General features: G+C 31.8%; 1 long non-coding RNA gene across 1 annotated transcript in view; it reads left to right on the top strand.

Annotated features, from left to right (window-relative positions):
* The first annotated feature begins 4,805 nt into the window (after nt 1-4,805).
* The window catches only part of LOC148679596 (uncharacterized), a 32,855-nt gene continuing 22,326 nt past the window's right edge, over nt 4,806-15,334 (top strand). The window contains exon 1 of the long non-coding RNA XR_015944987.1: nt 4,806-6,605. This is a non-coding gene — a long non-coding RNA (uncharacterized LOC148679596). The remainder of the gene's footprint in view (nt 6,606-15,334) is intronic.

Below are 15,334 nucleotides of genomic sequence, written 5' to 3'. Positions count from 1 at the left end.
AAATGATTTTATAGCAGATCAAACGGACAGAATAAATATACGATTTCTAAATACACAGAATGCGTTTTTATTTCTCCTAGCCAACTACAGTAGATTGCAAATAAGGTTGAATGCAATTTTATACAACGTGCCTAACCTCAGAAAGTGAAAATAATCATGAAGTAGTCCAACATAGCATTGTTTAAGTTACAAATATATATTGGTTTTTTTTAAAGGGGATTTAAAAATGTATGCTTCTTTCAGTATATGGGATATGGGGCATTATTACACTTTAGATGACTGTAAAGACCTTATTATTTGTTATAAGTAGAATAGAACAACAATAAGATCGATGCAGGAAGTCAAATACTAAGCATACATCATATGAAGCCTGTTTTACTGCAGCATTTTGGAGAAATGTACCATTAACACACTTTAAAGAGCTATAAAGAAATAAGTAGGAAAAAAACAAAGTTTGGTTCTGATACAGGATGTACATGCATACCTCATGTGAAAGACCTCATTTAAGTTAACAGAAGAAAACTATGGACAGGACATCCAATATTTATGCATACCTTACTGCAGCATTTTGGAGAAATGGGCTATTAATGAGCTATAAAGTCTTTAAAGTGTTATAAATACATTGTTTGGAATAAGTTAAATAAAAGAGTGATCAGGTCTGATACTAGATGTCCCATGCTATATGCATATATACAACAAATGAATCCTTTTTACTGCAGCAATTTGGAAAAAAAAATTGCTCATTTAAAAGATGTAGAAAAAAAAAACAATAGTCAGGTCTTATACAGGACATCCCATACTAAACCTCATATAAAGACTTGTTACTGCAGCGTTTTGGAGAAATTGGGCATTAACATTACTCAAAGTGTTATGAAGACCCAATTTTAAATAAATAGACAAAAAACAATGATCAGTACCTGTACAGAACATCACATACAATATGCATACTACATATAAACACTTCTTACTCCAGCAATCTGGAGAAGTGGGACATTAACATAATATAAAGTGTTATAAAGACCCCATTTCGATTAAGTAGAAATAAACAATGGTCAGTTCTTATTCAGGACATCTCATACTATATGTGTACTTCACATGAAATCTTTTTTACTGCAGTGTTTTGGAGAAACTGGGTATTAACCTATTATAAAGTGATATAAAAACCCCATTTCTAATAAGTAGAAAAAAACAATGGTCAGTTCTTATACAGGACATACCATACTATATATGTACTTCACATGAAGCGTTTTTACTGCAGCATTTTAAAAAAAACGGGGTATTAACATAATATAAAATACTATAAAGACCACATTTTAAATAGGTAGAAAAAAATCTATGGTCAGTTCTTATACAGGACATCCCATACTATATGTGTACTTCACATGAAACCTTTTTACTGCAGTGTTTTGGAGAAATTGTATATAATATGTTTCAAAGTGTTCTAAAGACCCCAATTCAAATAAGTAGAAAAAAACAATGGTCAGTTCCTATACAGGACATCCATACTATATCTGTACTTCACATAAAACTTTTTTACTGCAGCATTTTGGAGAAATGGGGTATTAAAATAATATAAAGTGCTATAAAGACCTCATTTCAAATAAGTAGAAAAAAACAATGGTCAGTTCTAGTACAGGACATCCCATACTATGTGTGTACATTACATGAAACCTTCTTACTGCACTGTTTTGGAGAAATGAGGTATTAACACAACAAAGTGATATAAAAACCCCACTTCAAATAAGTAGAAAAAAACAATTGTCGGTTCTTATACAGGACATCCCATACTATATATGTACTTCACATGAAACCTTTTTACTGCAGCATTTTAGAGAAACGGGGTGTTAACATAGAAAAAAAGTACTATAAAGTCCCCCTTTCAAATAAGTAGAGAAAAACAATGGTCAGATCTTATACACGACACCCTTATCCCTGTGTGTACTTCACATGAAAGCTTTTTACTGCAGCATTTTAAAGACACGGGGGGAATTAACATAGTATAAAGTAATATAAGGACCCCGTTTTAAATAAGTAGAAATAAACAATGGTCAGTTCTTATACAGGACATCCCGTACTATATGTGTACTTCACATTAAACCTTCTTACTGCACTGTTTTGGAGAAATTGTATATTAATATGATTTAAAGTGTTACAAAGACCCCATTTTAATAAGTAGAAAAAGACAATGGTCAGTTCTTACATAGGACATCCCATACTATGTACTTGAAATGAAACTTTCTTACTGCACTGTTTTGGAGAAATGGGGTATTAACATAATATAAAGTACTATAAAGACCCCATAACCAACAAGTAGAAAGAAACAATGGTCAGTTTTTATTCAGGACATTCCACACTATATGTGTACTTCACATAAAAACTTTTTACTGCACTGTTTTGGAGAAACGGGGTAATAACCTGATAAAAAGTGCTATAAAGACCGCATTTCAAATAAGTAGAAAAAAACAATAGTCAGTTCTTATACAGGACATACCATACTATATGTGTACTTCACATGAAACCTTTTTACTGCAGCATTTAGGAGAAAGGGGGTATTAACATAATATACAGTGCTATAAAGACCCCATTTCAAATAAGTAGAAAAAGACAATGGTCAGTTCTTATACAGGACATCCCATACTATATCTGTACTTCACATGAAACCTATTTACTGCAGCGTTTTGGAGAAAGGGGGTATTAACATAATATAAAGTGCTTTAAAGACCCCATTTCAAATAAGTAGAAAAAGACAATGGTCAGTTCTCATACAGGACATCCCATACTATATCTGTACTTCACATGAAACCTATTTACTGCAGCGTTTTGGAGAAAGGGAGTATTAACATAATATAAAGTGCTATAAAGACCGCATTTCAAATAAGTAGAAAAAAACAATGATCAGTTCTTATACAGGACATACCATACTATATGTGTACTTCACATGAAACCTTTTTACTGCAGCATTTTGGAGAAAGGGGGTATTAACATAATATAAAGTGCTTTAAAGACCCCATTTCAAATAAGTAGAAAAAGACAATGGTCAGTTCTTATACATGACATACCATACTATATATGTCCTACACATGAAACCTTTTTACTGCAGCATTTTGGAGAAACGAGGTATTAAGCCAATATAAAGTGCTATAAAGACCCCATTTCAAATAAGTAGAAAAAAACAATGGTCTGTTCTTATACAGGACGTACCATACTATATGTGTACTTCACATGAAACCTTTTTACTGCAGCATTTTGGAGAAAGGGGGTATTAACATGATATAAAGTGCTTTAAAGACCCCATTTCAAATAAGTAGAAAAAGACAATGGTCAGTTCTTATACATGACATACCGTACTATATATGTACTTCACATGAAACCTTTTTACTGCAGCATTTTGGAGAAACGAGCCAATATAAAGTGCTATAAAGACCCTATTTCAAATACGTAGAAAAAAACAATGGTCAGTTCTTATACAGGACATACCATACTATATGTGTACTTTACATGAAACCTTTTTACTGCAGCATTTTGGAGAAAGGGGGTATTAACATAATATAAAGTGCTTTAAAGACCCCATTTCAAATAAGTAGAAAAAGACAATGGTCAGTTCTTATACATGACATACCATACTATATATGTCCTACACATGAAACCTTTTTACTGCAGCATTTTGGAGAAAAGAGCCAATATAAAGTGCTATAAAGACCCTATTTCAAATACGTAGAAAAAAACAATGGTCAGTTCTTATACAGGACATACCATACTATATGTGTACTTCACATGAAACCTTTTTACTGCAGCGTTTTGGAGAAACAGGTTATTAACATATTATAAAGTGCTATAAAGAGCCCATTTCTAAAAAGTAGAAAAAAAAAATGGTCAGTTCTTATACAGGAAATCCCATACTATATGTGCACTTCACATTAAATCTTTTTTACTGCAGCATTTTGGAGTATTAGGTTACTAATGTAATTCAAAACGTTATAAAGACCCCATATCAAATAAGTAGAAAAAAACAATGGTCAGTTCTTATACAGGACGTCCCATACTATATCTGTACTTCACATGAAACCTTTTTACTGCAGCATTTTGGAGAAAGGGGGTATTAACATAATATAAAGTGCTATAAAGACCCCATTTCAAATAAGTAGAAAAAGACAATGGTCAGTTCTTATACATGACATCCCATACTACATATGTACTTCACATGAAACCTTTTTACTGCAGCATTTTGAAGAAACGGGGTATTAAGCTAATATCAAGTGCTATAAAGACCCCATTTCAAATAAGTAGAAAAAAACAATGGTCAGTTCTTATACAGGACATCCCATACTATATGTGCACTTCACACGAAATCTTTTTTACTGCAGCGTTTTGGAGAAACTGGGTATTAACCTGTTATAAAGTGACATAAAAACCCCATTTCTAATAAGTAGAAAAAAACAATGGACAGTTCTTATACAGGACATCCCATACTATATGTACACTTCACATGAAATATTTTTTACTGCAGCGTTTTGGAGAAACGGGGTATTAACATATTATAAAGTGATATAAAATCCCCATTTCTAATAAGTAGAAAAGAACAATAGACAGTTCTTATACAGGACATCCCATACTATATCTGTACTTCACATGAAACATTTTTACTGCAGCATTTTAAAGAAACTGGGTATTAACATATTTTATAGTGCTATAAAGAGCCCATTTCCAATAAGTAGAAAAAAACAATGGTCAGTTCTTAAACAGGACGTCCCATACTATGTGCACTTCACATGAAACCTTTTTACTGCAGTGTTTTGGAGAAACAGGGTATTCATATATTATAAAGTGCTATAAGGAGCCCATTTCTAATAAGTAGAAAAAAACAATGTTTAGTTCTTATACAGGACATACCATACTATATGTGCACTTCACATGAAATCTTTTTTACTGCAGCGTTTTGGAGAAACTGGGTATTAACCTATTATAAAGTGACATAAAAACCCCATTTCTAATAAGTAGAAAAAAACAATGGTCAGTTCTTACACAGGACATCCCATACTATATGTACACTTCACATGAAATCTATTTTACTGCAGCGTTTTGGAGAAACGTGGTATTAACATATTATAAAGTGCTATAAAGAGCCCATTTCCAATAAGTAGAAAAAAACAATGGTCAGTTCTTAAACAGGACATCCCATACTATATGTGCACTTCACATGAAACCTTTTTACTGCAGCGTTTTGGAGAAACGGGGTATTAACATATTATAAAGTGCTATAAAGAGCCCATTTCCAATAAGTAGAAAAAAACAATGGTTAGTTCTTAAACAGGACATCCCATACAATATGTGTACTTTACATGAAACCTTTTTACTGCAGCGTTTTAGAGAAACAGGGTATTAACATATTGTAAAGTGCTATAATGAGTCCAATTCTAATAAGTAGAAAAAAACAATGGTCAGTTCTTATACATGACATACCATACTATATATGTACTTCACATGAAACCTTTTTACTGCAGCATTTTGAAGAAACGGGGTATCAAGCTAATATCAAGTGCTATAAAGACCCCATTTCAAATAAGTAGAAAAAAACAATGGACAGTTCTTATACAGGACATCCCATACTATATGTGCTCTTCACATGAAACCTTTTTACTGCAGCATTTTAAAGAAACTGGGTATTAACATATTTTATAGTGCTATAAAGAGCCCATTTCCAATAAGTAGAAAAAAACAATGGTCAGTTCTTAAACAGGACATCCCATACTATGTGCACTTCACATGAAACCTTTTTACTTCAGCGTTTTGGACAAACAGGGTATTAATATATTATAAAGTGCTATAAGGAGCCCATTTCTAATAAGTAGAAAAAAACAATGGTCAGTTCTTATACAGGACATCCTATACTATATGTGCACTTCACACGAAATCTTTTTTACTGCAGCGTTTTGGAGAAACTGGGTATTAACCTGTTATAAAGTGACATAAAAACCCCATTTCTAATAAGTAGAAAAAAACAATGGACAGTTCTTATACAGGACATCCCATACTATATGTACACTTCACATGAAATATTTTTTACTGCAGCGTTTTGGAGAAACGGGGTATTAACATTTTATAAAGTGATATAAAGTCCCCATTTCTAATAAGTAGAAAAGAACAATAGACAGTTCTTATACAGGACATCCCATACTATATCTGTACTTCACATGAAACCTTTTTACTGCAGCGTTTTGGAGTATGAAGTTACTAATGTAATTCAAAATGTTAAAAAGACCCCATTTCAAATAAGTAGAAAAAAACAATGGTCAGTTCTCATACAGGACATCCCTTACTATATGTGTACTTCACATGAAACCTTTTTACTGCAGCATTTTGGAGAAACGGGATATTAACATTATTCATAGTGCTATAAAGACCCCAATTCAAATAAGTAGAAAAAATGACAATGGTCAGTTCTTATACAGGACATCACATACTATATGTGCACTTCACATGAAACCTTTTTACTGCAGCGTTTTGGAGAAACAGGGTATTAACATATGATAAAGTGCTATAAAGAGCCCATTTCCAATAAGTAGAAAAAACAATGGTCAGTTCTTACATAGGACATCCCATACTATGTACTTTACATGAAACTTTCTTACTGCACTGTTTTGGAGAAATAGGGTATTAACATAATATAAAGTACTATAAAGACCCCATTTCCAATAAGTAGAAAGAAACAATGGTCAGTTCTTATTCAGGACATCCCATACTATATGTGTACTTCACATAAAAACTTTTTACTGCAGCATTTTAAAGAGACGGGGTATTAACATAATATAAAATACTATAAAGACCACATTTTAAATAGGTAGAAAAAAACAATGGTCAGTTCTTACACAGGACATCCCATACTATGTGTGGACTTCACATGAAACCTTATTACTGCAGTGTTTTGGAGAAATTGTTTAATATTAAATTTCAAAGTGTTATAAAGACCCCAATTTAAATAAGTAGAAAAAAACAATGGTCAGTTCTTATATAGGACATCCCATACTATATCTGTACTTCACATGAAACCTTTTTACTGCAGCATTTTTCAGACATGGGGTAATAACATAATATAAAGTGCTATAAAAACTCCATTTCTGATAAGAAGAAAAAAACAATAGTCAGTTCTTATACAGGACATCCCATGCTATATATGTACTTCACATGAAACCTTTTTACTGCAGCATTTTAAAGAGACGGGGTATTAACATAGTATAAAATACTATAAAGACCGCATTTTAAATAAGTAGAAAAATAACAATGGTCAGTTCTTACACAGGACATCCCATACTATGTGTGAACTTCACATGAAACCTTATTACTACAGTATTTTGGAGAAATTGTATATTATTATATTTCAAAGTGTTATAAAGACCCCAATTTAAATAAGTAGAAAAAAAACAATGGTCAGTTCTTATACAGGACATCCCATACTATATCTGTACTTCACATGAAACCTATTTACTGCAGCATTTTGGAGAAATGGGGTATTAACATAATATAAAGTGTTATAAAGACCCCAATTCAAATAAGTTGAAAAAAACAATGTCAGTTCTTATACATGACATCCTATACTATATCTGTACTTCACATGGAACCTTTTTACTGAACAATTGGGTATTATTATAATTCAAAATGTTATAAAGACCCCATTTCCAAAAAGTATTAAAAAAAAAACAATGATTAGTTATTGTACAGGACTTCCCATACTAAATGTGTACTTCACATAAAAACCTTATTACAGCAGGGTTTTTGAGAAATGAGGTTTAACATAATTTAAAGTGTTTTAAAGACCCAATTTCTTGTAAGTAGAAGTAAACAATGGTCAGCTCTTATGCAGGACATCCTATATTATAAGCATACTTCACATGAACACTTGTTACTTCAGTTTTTTGGAGAATTGGGACATTATTACTTTTCAGATGGATATAAACACCCAATTTCTAATAAGTATTATGTATTTTGTACATATGAAGACTTCTTACTGCAGCAAGTTCTATAATGACCCAATTTCTACTAAGTAGAAGAAAACATTGATCAGTCGTACAGGACATGCAATGCTATATGCATATCTCAGACGAAGACTTGTTACTGCATCGTTTTGGAGAATTGGGACATTGTTACCTTTTAGATTGCTACAAACACCTTATTTCTAATAAGTAGAAAAAAGAACAGTCATTTCTTTTACAGGACATCACATACTATATGCATACCTCATAGGAAGACTTGTTACTGCAGTGATCTGGATTAATGGGGCGTTATTACTCCTCAGATGACTATAAAGTGTCCATTTTGAATAAGTAGAATAAAATAATGGACAGTTTTGATACAGGATGAATGTGTCAAGGACAGACAGCACATCACAGTTTTCCACAACTCCAAATGTGTCAGGGATACACAAAATTGCAGTTCCCTTCCTGCTGAGGAACTATATTTATTGACCTCCATAGTAATTGTTTTTTTTAAAAATGGAAGTCAATGGTTACCAGTTTTCAAGTTCATTCTAAATATCTTTTGTGTTCAACCAAAAGAAGGAACTAATAAATGTTTGTAACCATTTGATTGCCAGTGCATAGTGCGTTCATTTTCACTTTTGGGTAAACTATCTCTATGAAATTAACCAAACATATTTGTTTTGTCTTTGTCTTTGTACCCTACATTTGGAGCAGCACCACTCATCATCCCCAATAATATCATTTTGTTGTAATGGTACAATAATAGCTTGAGACAGTTGGGATGATGCCATCAACCTAACTGACCACTGAATTGTCCATTGAAGAACTGACCGTTTTTTTTTTTTTTTTTACTTATTAGAAATGGGGTCTTGATAGCCATCTAAAAGGTAATTATGTCCCTTTTCTCTAAAACGCTGCCGTAAGAAGTCTTCATATGAGGTACGCCTTTAGTATGGGACGTCCTTTTTAAGAACAGACCATTGTTTTCTTCTACTTATTAGACATTGGGTCTTTATGACACTTTGAATGTTATTATTCCTCCATTTCTCCAAAATGCTGCAGTGACAAGCTTTCATGTAAAGTATGCATATATTATGGAATGTCATGAACGTGAACTGCCCATTGTTTTCTTCTACTTATTAGACATTGGGTATTTAAAGCACTTTATATAATGTTTATGCCCAAATTCTCCAAAACACTGCAGTAACAAGTCATCTGATAAATACATGTAGTATGGGATGTCCTGTACAAGAACTGACCGTTGTTTTTTTCTACTTTTTAGAAATTAGGTCTTTATAGTACTTTAAGTTGATACCTATTTCACCAAAATGCCGCAGTAGGATGGTTTCATGTAAATTATGCATACAGTGAGGGACGTCCTGTACAAAAACATAAAGCACTTTATATTATGTTAATGGCCCAATTCTCCAAAAAGTGGCAGTAAGAAGGTTTTATATTAGGTATGCATACAGTATGGGATGTCCTCTACGAGTATTCAGCAATAGGAAGAGCTGAGCATTGTTATTTTTTTCTACTTTTTAGAAAAGGGGTCTTTAAAGCAATTTCTAAGTTTAATACCCAATTTCTCGAAAATGGTGCAGTAATAAGTTTTCATATGAAGTATGCATAAAGTATAGGACATCCTGTATGACAACTGACTATTGTTTTTTCTACTTATTAGTAATGAGGTCTTTATAGTACTTCATATTATGTTAGTGCCCCATTTCTTTAAAATGTAGTAGTAAGAAGGCTTCATATGATGTATGCAAATTTTATGAGATGTCCTTTACAAAAACTGACTATTTTTGTATTCTACTTCTAAAAAATGGGGTCTTTAAAACACTTGAATTTTGTTATTTCCCAATTTCTCCAAAATTATTTGGTGAGAAGTCTTCACATGAAGTATGTGTATAGTATAGGATGCCCTGTATAAAAACTGGCAATTGTTTTCTTCTACTTATTAGAAATTGGGTCTTTATAGCACTTTGTAATATGTTAATATCCCATTTCTCGAAAATACTGCAGTAAGAATGTTCCATGTGAAGTACGCATATAGTATGGGATGTCCTATATAAGAACTGACCAATGTTTTTTTCTACTTATTTGACATGCGGTCTTTGTAGCACTTTATAATAGGTTAATACCCCATTTCTTCAAAATGCTGCAATAAAAAGGCTTGATGTGAAGTACACACATATTATGGGATGTCCTATATATGAACTGACCATTGTTTTTTCTACTTATTTGAAATGGGGTCTTTATAGCACTTTGTAATATGTTAATACCCTGTTTCTCCAAAACACTGAAGTAAAAAGGCTTTATGTGAAGTACCCATATAGTATGGAATATTCTGTATAAGAACTGACTATTGTTGTCTTCTACTTATTTAAACTGTGGTCTTTATAGCACTTTATAATGGGTTAATACCCCATTTCTCGAAAATGCTGCAGTAAAAAGGTTTCATGTGAAGTACATATATAGTTACATATATAGTATTGGATGTCCTATTTAAGAATCAACCATTATTTTTTTCTACTTATTTAAAATGCGGTCTTTATAGTACTTTATATTATGTTAATACCCGTTTCTTTAAAATACTGCAGTAAAAAGATTGTATGTGAAGTACACACATAGTATGGGATGTCCTGTATGAGAACTGACAATTGTTTTTTTCTACTTGAAATGCGGTCTTTATAGCACTTTATATTAGATCTATACCCCATTTTCCCAAAGCAGTGCAGTTAGAAGGTTTAGTGTGAAGTACACATATAGTATAGGATGTCCTGTATAAGAATTGACCATTGTTTTTTCTACTTATTTGAATAGAGGTTTTTATAGCACTTTATAATAGGTTAATACCCCCGTTTCTTTAAAATACTGCAGTAAAAAATTTTCATGTAAAGTACACACATAGATTAGGATGTCCTATATAAGAACTGACCATTGTTTTTTTCTACTTATTTGAAATGGGGTGTTTATAGTACTTTATATTATGTTAATAGCCAGTTTCTTTAAATTGCTGCAGCAAAAAGGTTTCATGTGAAGTACATAAATAGTATGGGATGTCCTGTATAAAAACTGACCATTGTTTTTTCTACTTATTTAAAATGAAGACTTTATAGTACTTTATATTATGTTAATGCCCCGTTTCTTTAAAATGCTGAAGTAAAAAGGTTTCATGTGAAGTACATATATAGTTTAGGATGTCCTGTATAAGAACAGACCATTGTTTTTTCTACTTATTTGAAATTAGGTTTTTATGTCACTTTATAGTATGTTAATACCCCATTTCTTTAAATGCTGCAGTAAAAAGGTTTCATGTGAAGTACACATATATTATGGGATGTCCTGTATAAGAACTGACCATTGTTTTTTTCTACTTATTTTTTAATGAGGTTTTTATATCACTTTATATTATGTTAATACCCCATTTCTTTAAAATGCTGCAGTAAAAAGGTTCATGTGAAGTACAAATATACTATGAAATGTCCTGTACAAGAACTGACCAATGTTTTTTTCTACTTATTTAAAATGCTGTGTTTATATTATGTTAATACCCAATTTCTTTAAAATGCTGGAGTAAAAAGGTTTTATGTGAAGTAGATATATAGTATGGGATGTCCTGTATAAGAACTGACCATTGTTCTTTCTACTTATTTGAAAGGGGTTTTTTTTATATCATTTTATATTATTATGTTAATACCCCACTTCTCCAAAACAGTGCAGTAAGAAGTTTTCATGTGAAGTACACATATAGTATGGGATGTCCTGTATAACAACTGACAATTGTTTTTTTCTACTTATGTAAAATGCAGTCTTTATAGTACTTTATATTATAATAATAGCCCATTTTTTAAAATGCTACAGTAAAAAGGTTTCATGTGAAGTACACATATAGTATGGGATGTCCTATGTAACAACTGACCATTGATTTTTTCCACTTAATTGAAATGGGGTCTTATTAGTACTTTTTTCTATTTTAATACCAGTTTCTCCAAAACAGTGCAGTAAGAAGGTTTAATGTGAAGTACACGTATAGTATGAAATGTCCTGTATAAGAACAGATCTTTTTTTTTTCTACTTATTTAAAATGGGGTTTTTATAGTACTTTATATTATGTTAAATCCCCCCTTTTTTTAAAATGCTGCAGTAAAAAGTTTTTATGTGAAGTACATATATAGTATGGGATGTCCTGTATAAGAACTGACCATTGTTTTTTTTCTACTTATTTAAAATGCAGTCTTTTTAGTACTTTATATTATGTTAATACCCCGTTTCTTTAAAATGCTGCAGTAAAAAGCTTTTATGTGAAGTACACACATTGATTAGGATGTCCTGTATAAGATCTGACCATTGTTTTTTTCTACTTATTTAAAATGCGGTCTTTTTAGTACTTTATACATTTACATTTAGTCATTTAGCGGACGCTTTTATCCAAAGCGACTTACAAATGAGGACAAGGAAGCAATTTACACAACTGTTAGAGCAACAATGAATAAGTGCTGTAGGCAAGTTTCAGGTGTGTAAAGAGTGTGAGAAGCAAAACATTAGTATTTTTTTTTATAGTTAGTGTAGGAGTCAGAGAGGGAGTTGCATATTAGTAAGGAAAGTGGAGACTAAATTGTTATATTAAGTTATATTATATTATGTTAGTACCCCATTTCTTTAAAATGCTGCAGTAAAAAGGTTTCATGTGAAGTAAATTTATAGTTTAGGATGTACTGTATAAGAACTGGCCATTGTTTTTTTCTACTTATTTGAAATGCGGTCTTTATAGTACTTTATAATATGTTAATACCCTGTTTCTCCAAAACGCTTTAGTAAAAAGGTTTCATGTGAAGTACACATATAGTATGGGATGTCCTGTATAAGAACTGACCATTGTTTTTTCTACTTATTGGAAATGGGCTCTTTATAGCACTGTCTAATATGTTAATACCCTGTTTTTTCAAAACGCTGCAGTAAAAAGGTTTCATGTGAAGTGCACATATAGTATTGGATGTCCTTATGAGAACTGACCATTGTTTTTTTCTACTTATTAGAATTGGACTCTTTATAGCACTTTACAATATGTTAATACCCTGTTTCTCCAAAACGATGCAGTAAAAAGGTTTCATGTGAAGTGCACATATAGTTTGGGACGTCCTGTTTAAGAACTGACCATTGTTTTTTTCTACTTATTGGAAATGGGCTCTTTATAACACTTTATAATATGTTAAGACCCTGTTTCTCCGAAACTCTGTAGTAAAAAGGTTTCATGTGAAGTGCACATATAGTATGTGATGTCCTGTATAAGAACTGACCATTGTTTTTTTCTACTTATTTGAAATAGGGTCTTTATAGCACTTTATATTGGCTTAATACCCCGTTTCTCCAAAATGCTGCAGTAAAAAGGTTTCATGTGAAGGACATATATAGTATGGTATGTCATGTATAAGAACTGACCATTGTCTTTTTCTACTTATTTGAAATGGGGTCTTTAAAGCACTTTATATTATGTTAATACCCCCTTTCTCCAAAATGCTGCAGTAAAAAGGTTTCATGTGATGTACACATATAGTATGGTATGTCCTGTATAAGAACTGACCATTGTTTTTTTTATACCTATTTGAAATGCGGTCTTTATAGCACTTTATATTATGTTAATACCCCCTTTCTTCAAAACGCTGCAGTAAATAGGTTTCATGTGATGTATAGATATAGTATGGGATGTCCTGTATAAGAACTGATCATTGTCTTTTTCTACTTATTTGAAATGAGGTCTTTATAGAACTTTATATTATGTTAATACCCCCTTTCTCCAAAATGCTGCAGTAAAAAGGTTTCATGTGAAGTACACATATAGGATGGTATGTCCTGTATAAGAACTGACCATTTTTTTTTCTACTTATTTGAAATAGGGTCTTTATAGCACTTTATATTGGCTTAATACCTCGTTTCTCCAAAATGCTGCAGTAAAAAGGTTTCATGTGAAGTACATATATAGTACGGTATGTCATGTATAAGAACTGACCATTGTTTTTTTCTACTTATTTGAAATGGGGTCTTTAAAGCACTTTATATCATGTTAATACCCCCTTTCTCCAAAATGCTGCAGTAAAAAGGTTTCATGTGAAGTACACATATAGTATGGTATGTCCTGTATAAGAACTGACCATTGTTTTTTTTCTACTTATTTGATATGCGGCCTTTATAGCACTTTATATTATGTTAATACCCCCTTTCTCGTTTCATGTGAAGTACAGATATAGTATGGGATGTCCTGTATAAGAACTGACCATTGTCTTTTTCTACTTTTTTGAAATGGGGTCTTTATAGCACTTTATATTATGTTAATACCCCCTTTCTCCAAAATGCTGCAGTAAAAAGGTTTCATGTGAAGTACACATATAGTATGGTATGTCCTGTATAAGAACTGACTATTGTTTTTTTCTACTTTTTTGAAATGCGGTCTTTATAGCACTTTATATTAGGTTATTACCCCAATTCTCCAAAATAGTGCAGTAAAAAGTTTTTATGTGAAGTACACAAAAAGTATGGGATGTCCTGAATAAGAACTGACCATTGTTTCTTTCTACTTATTGGAAATGGGGTCTTTATAGCACTTTATATTATGTTAATACCCCGTTTCTCCAAAACAGTGCAGTAAGAAAGTTTCATGTGAAGTACATAGTATGGGATGTCCTATGTAAGAACTGACCATTGTTTTTTTCTACTTATTGGAAATGGGCTCTTTATAGCACTTTATCATATGTTAATACCCTGTTTCCCAAAAACGCTGCAGTAAAAATGTTTCATGTGAAGTGCACATATAGTATGAAATGTCCTGTATAAGAACTGACCATTGTTTTTTTCTACTTATTTAAAATAAACTCTTTATAGTACTTTATATTATGTTAATACCCTGTTTCTTTAAAATGCTGCAGTAAAAAGCTTTTATGTGAAGTACACACATAGATTAGGATGTCCTGTATAAGATCTGACCATTGTTTTTTTCTACTTATTTGAAAGGGGGTATTTATAGTACTTTTTCTATGTAATACCCTGTTTTTCCAAAATGCTGCAGTAAAAAGGTTTCATGTGAAGTACACATATAGTATGAGATGTGCTGTATAACAACTGACAATTGTTTTTTCTACTTATTTGAAATGGGGTTTTTATATCACTTTATATTATGATGTTAATACCCTGCTTCTCCAAAACAGTGCAGTAAGAAGTTTTCATGTGAGGTACACATATAGTATGGGATGTCCTGTATAACAACTGACAAATGTTTTTTCCTTCTTATTTAAAATGCGGTCTTTATAGTACTTTATATTATGTTAATATCCCGTTTCTTTAAAATGCTGCAGCAAAAAGAT

The sequence above is a fragment of the Danio rerio genome, chromosome 15, assembly GCF_052040795.2.
Source record: "Danio rerio strain M-AB ecotype USA chromosome 15, GRCz13ab, whole genome shotgun sequence".
NCBI lineage: Eukaryota > Metazoa > Chordata > Actinopteri > Cypriniformes > Danionidae > Danio > Danio rerio.
Note: the sequence above shows the minus strand (reverse complement) of the source record. Positions and strands in the feature narration are given on the sequence as shown.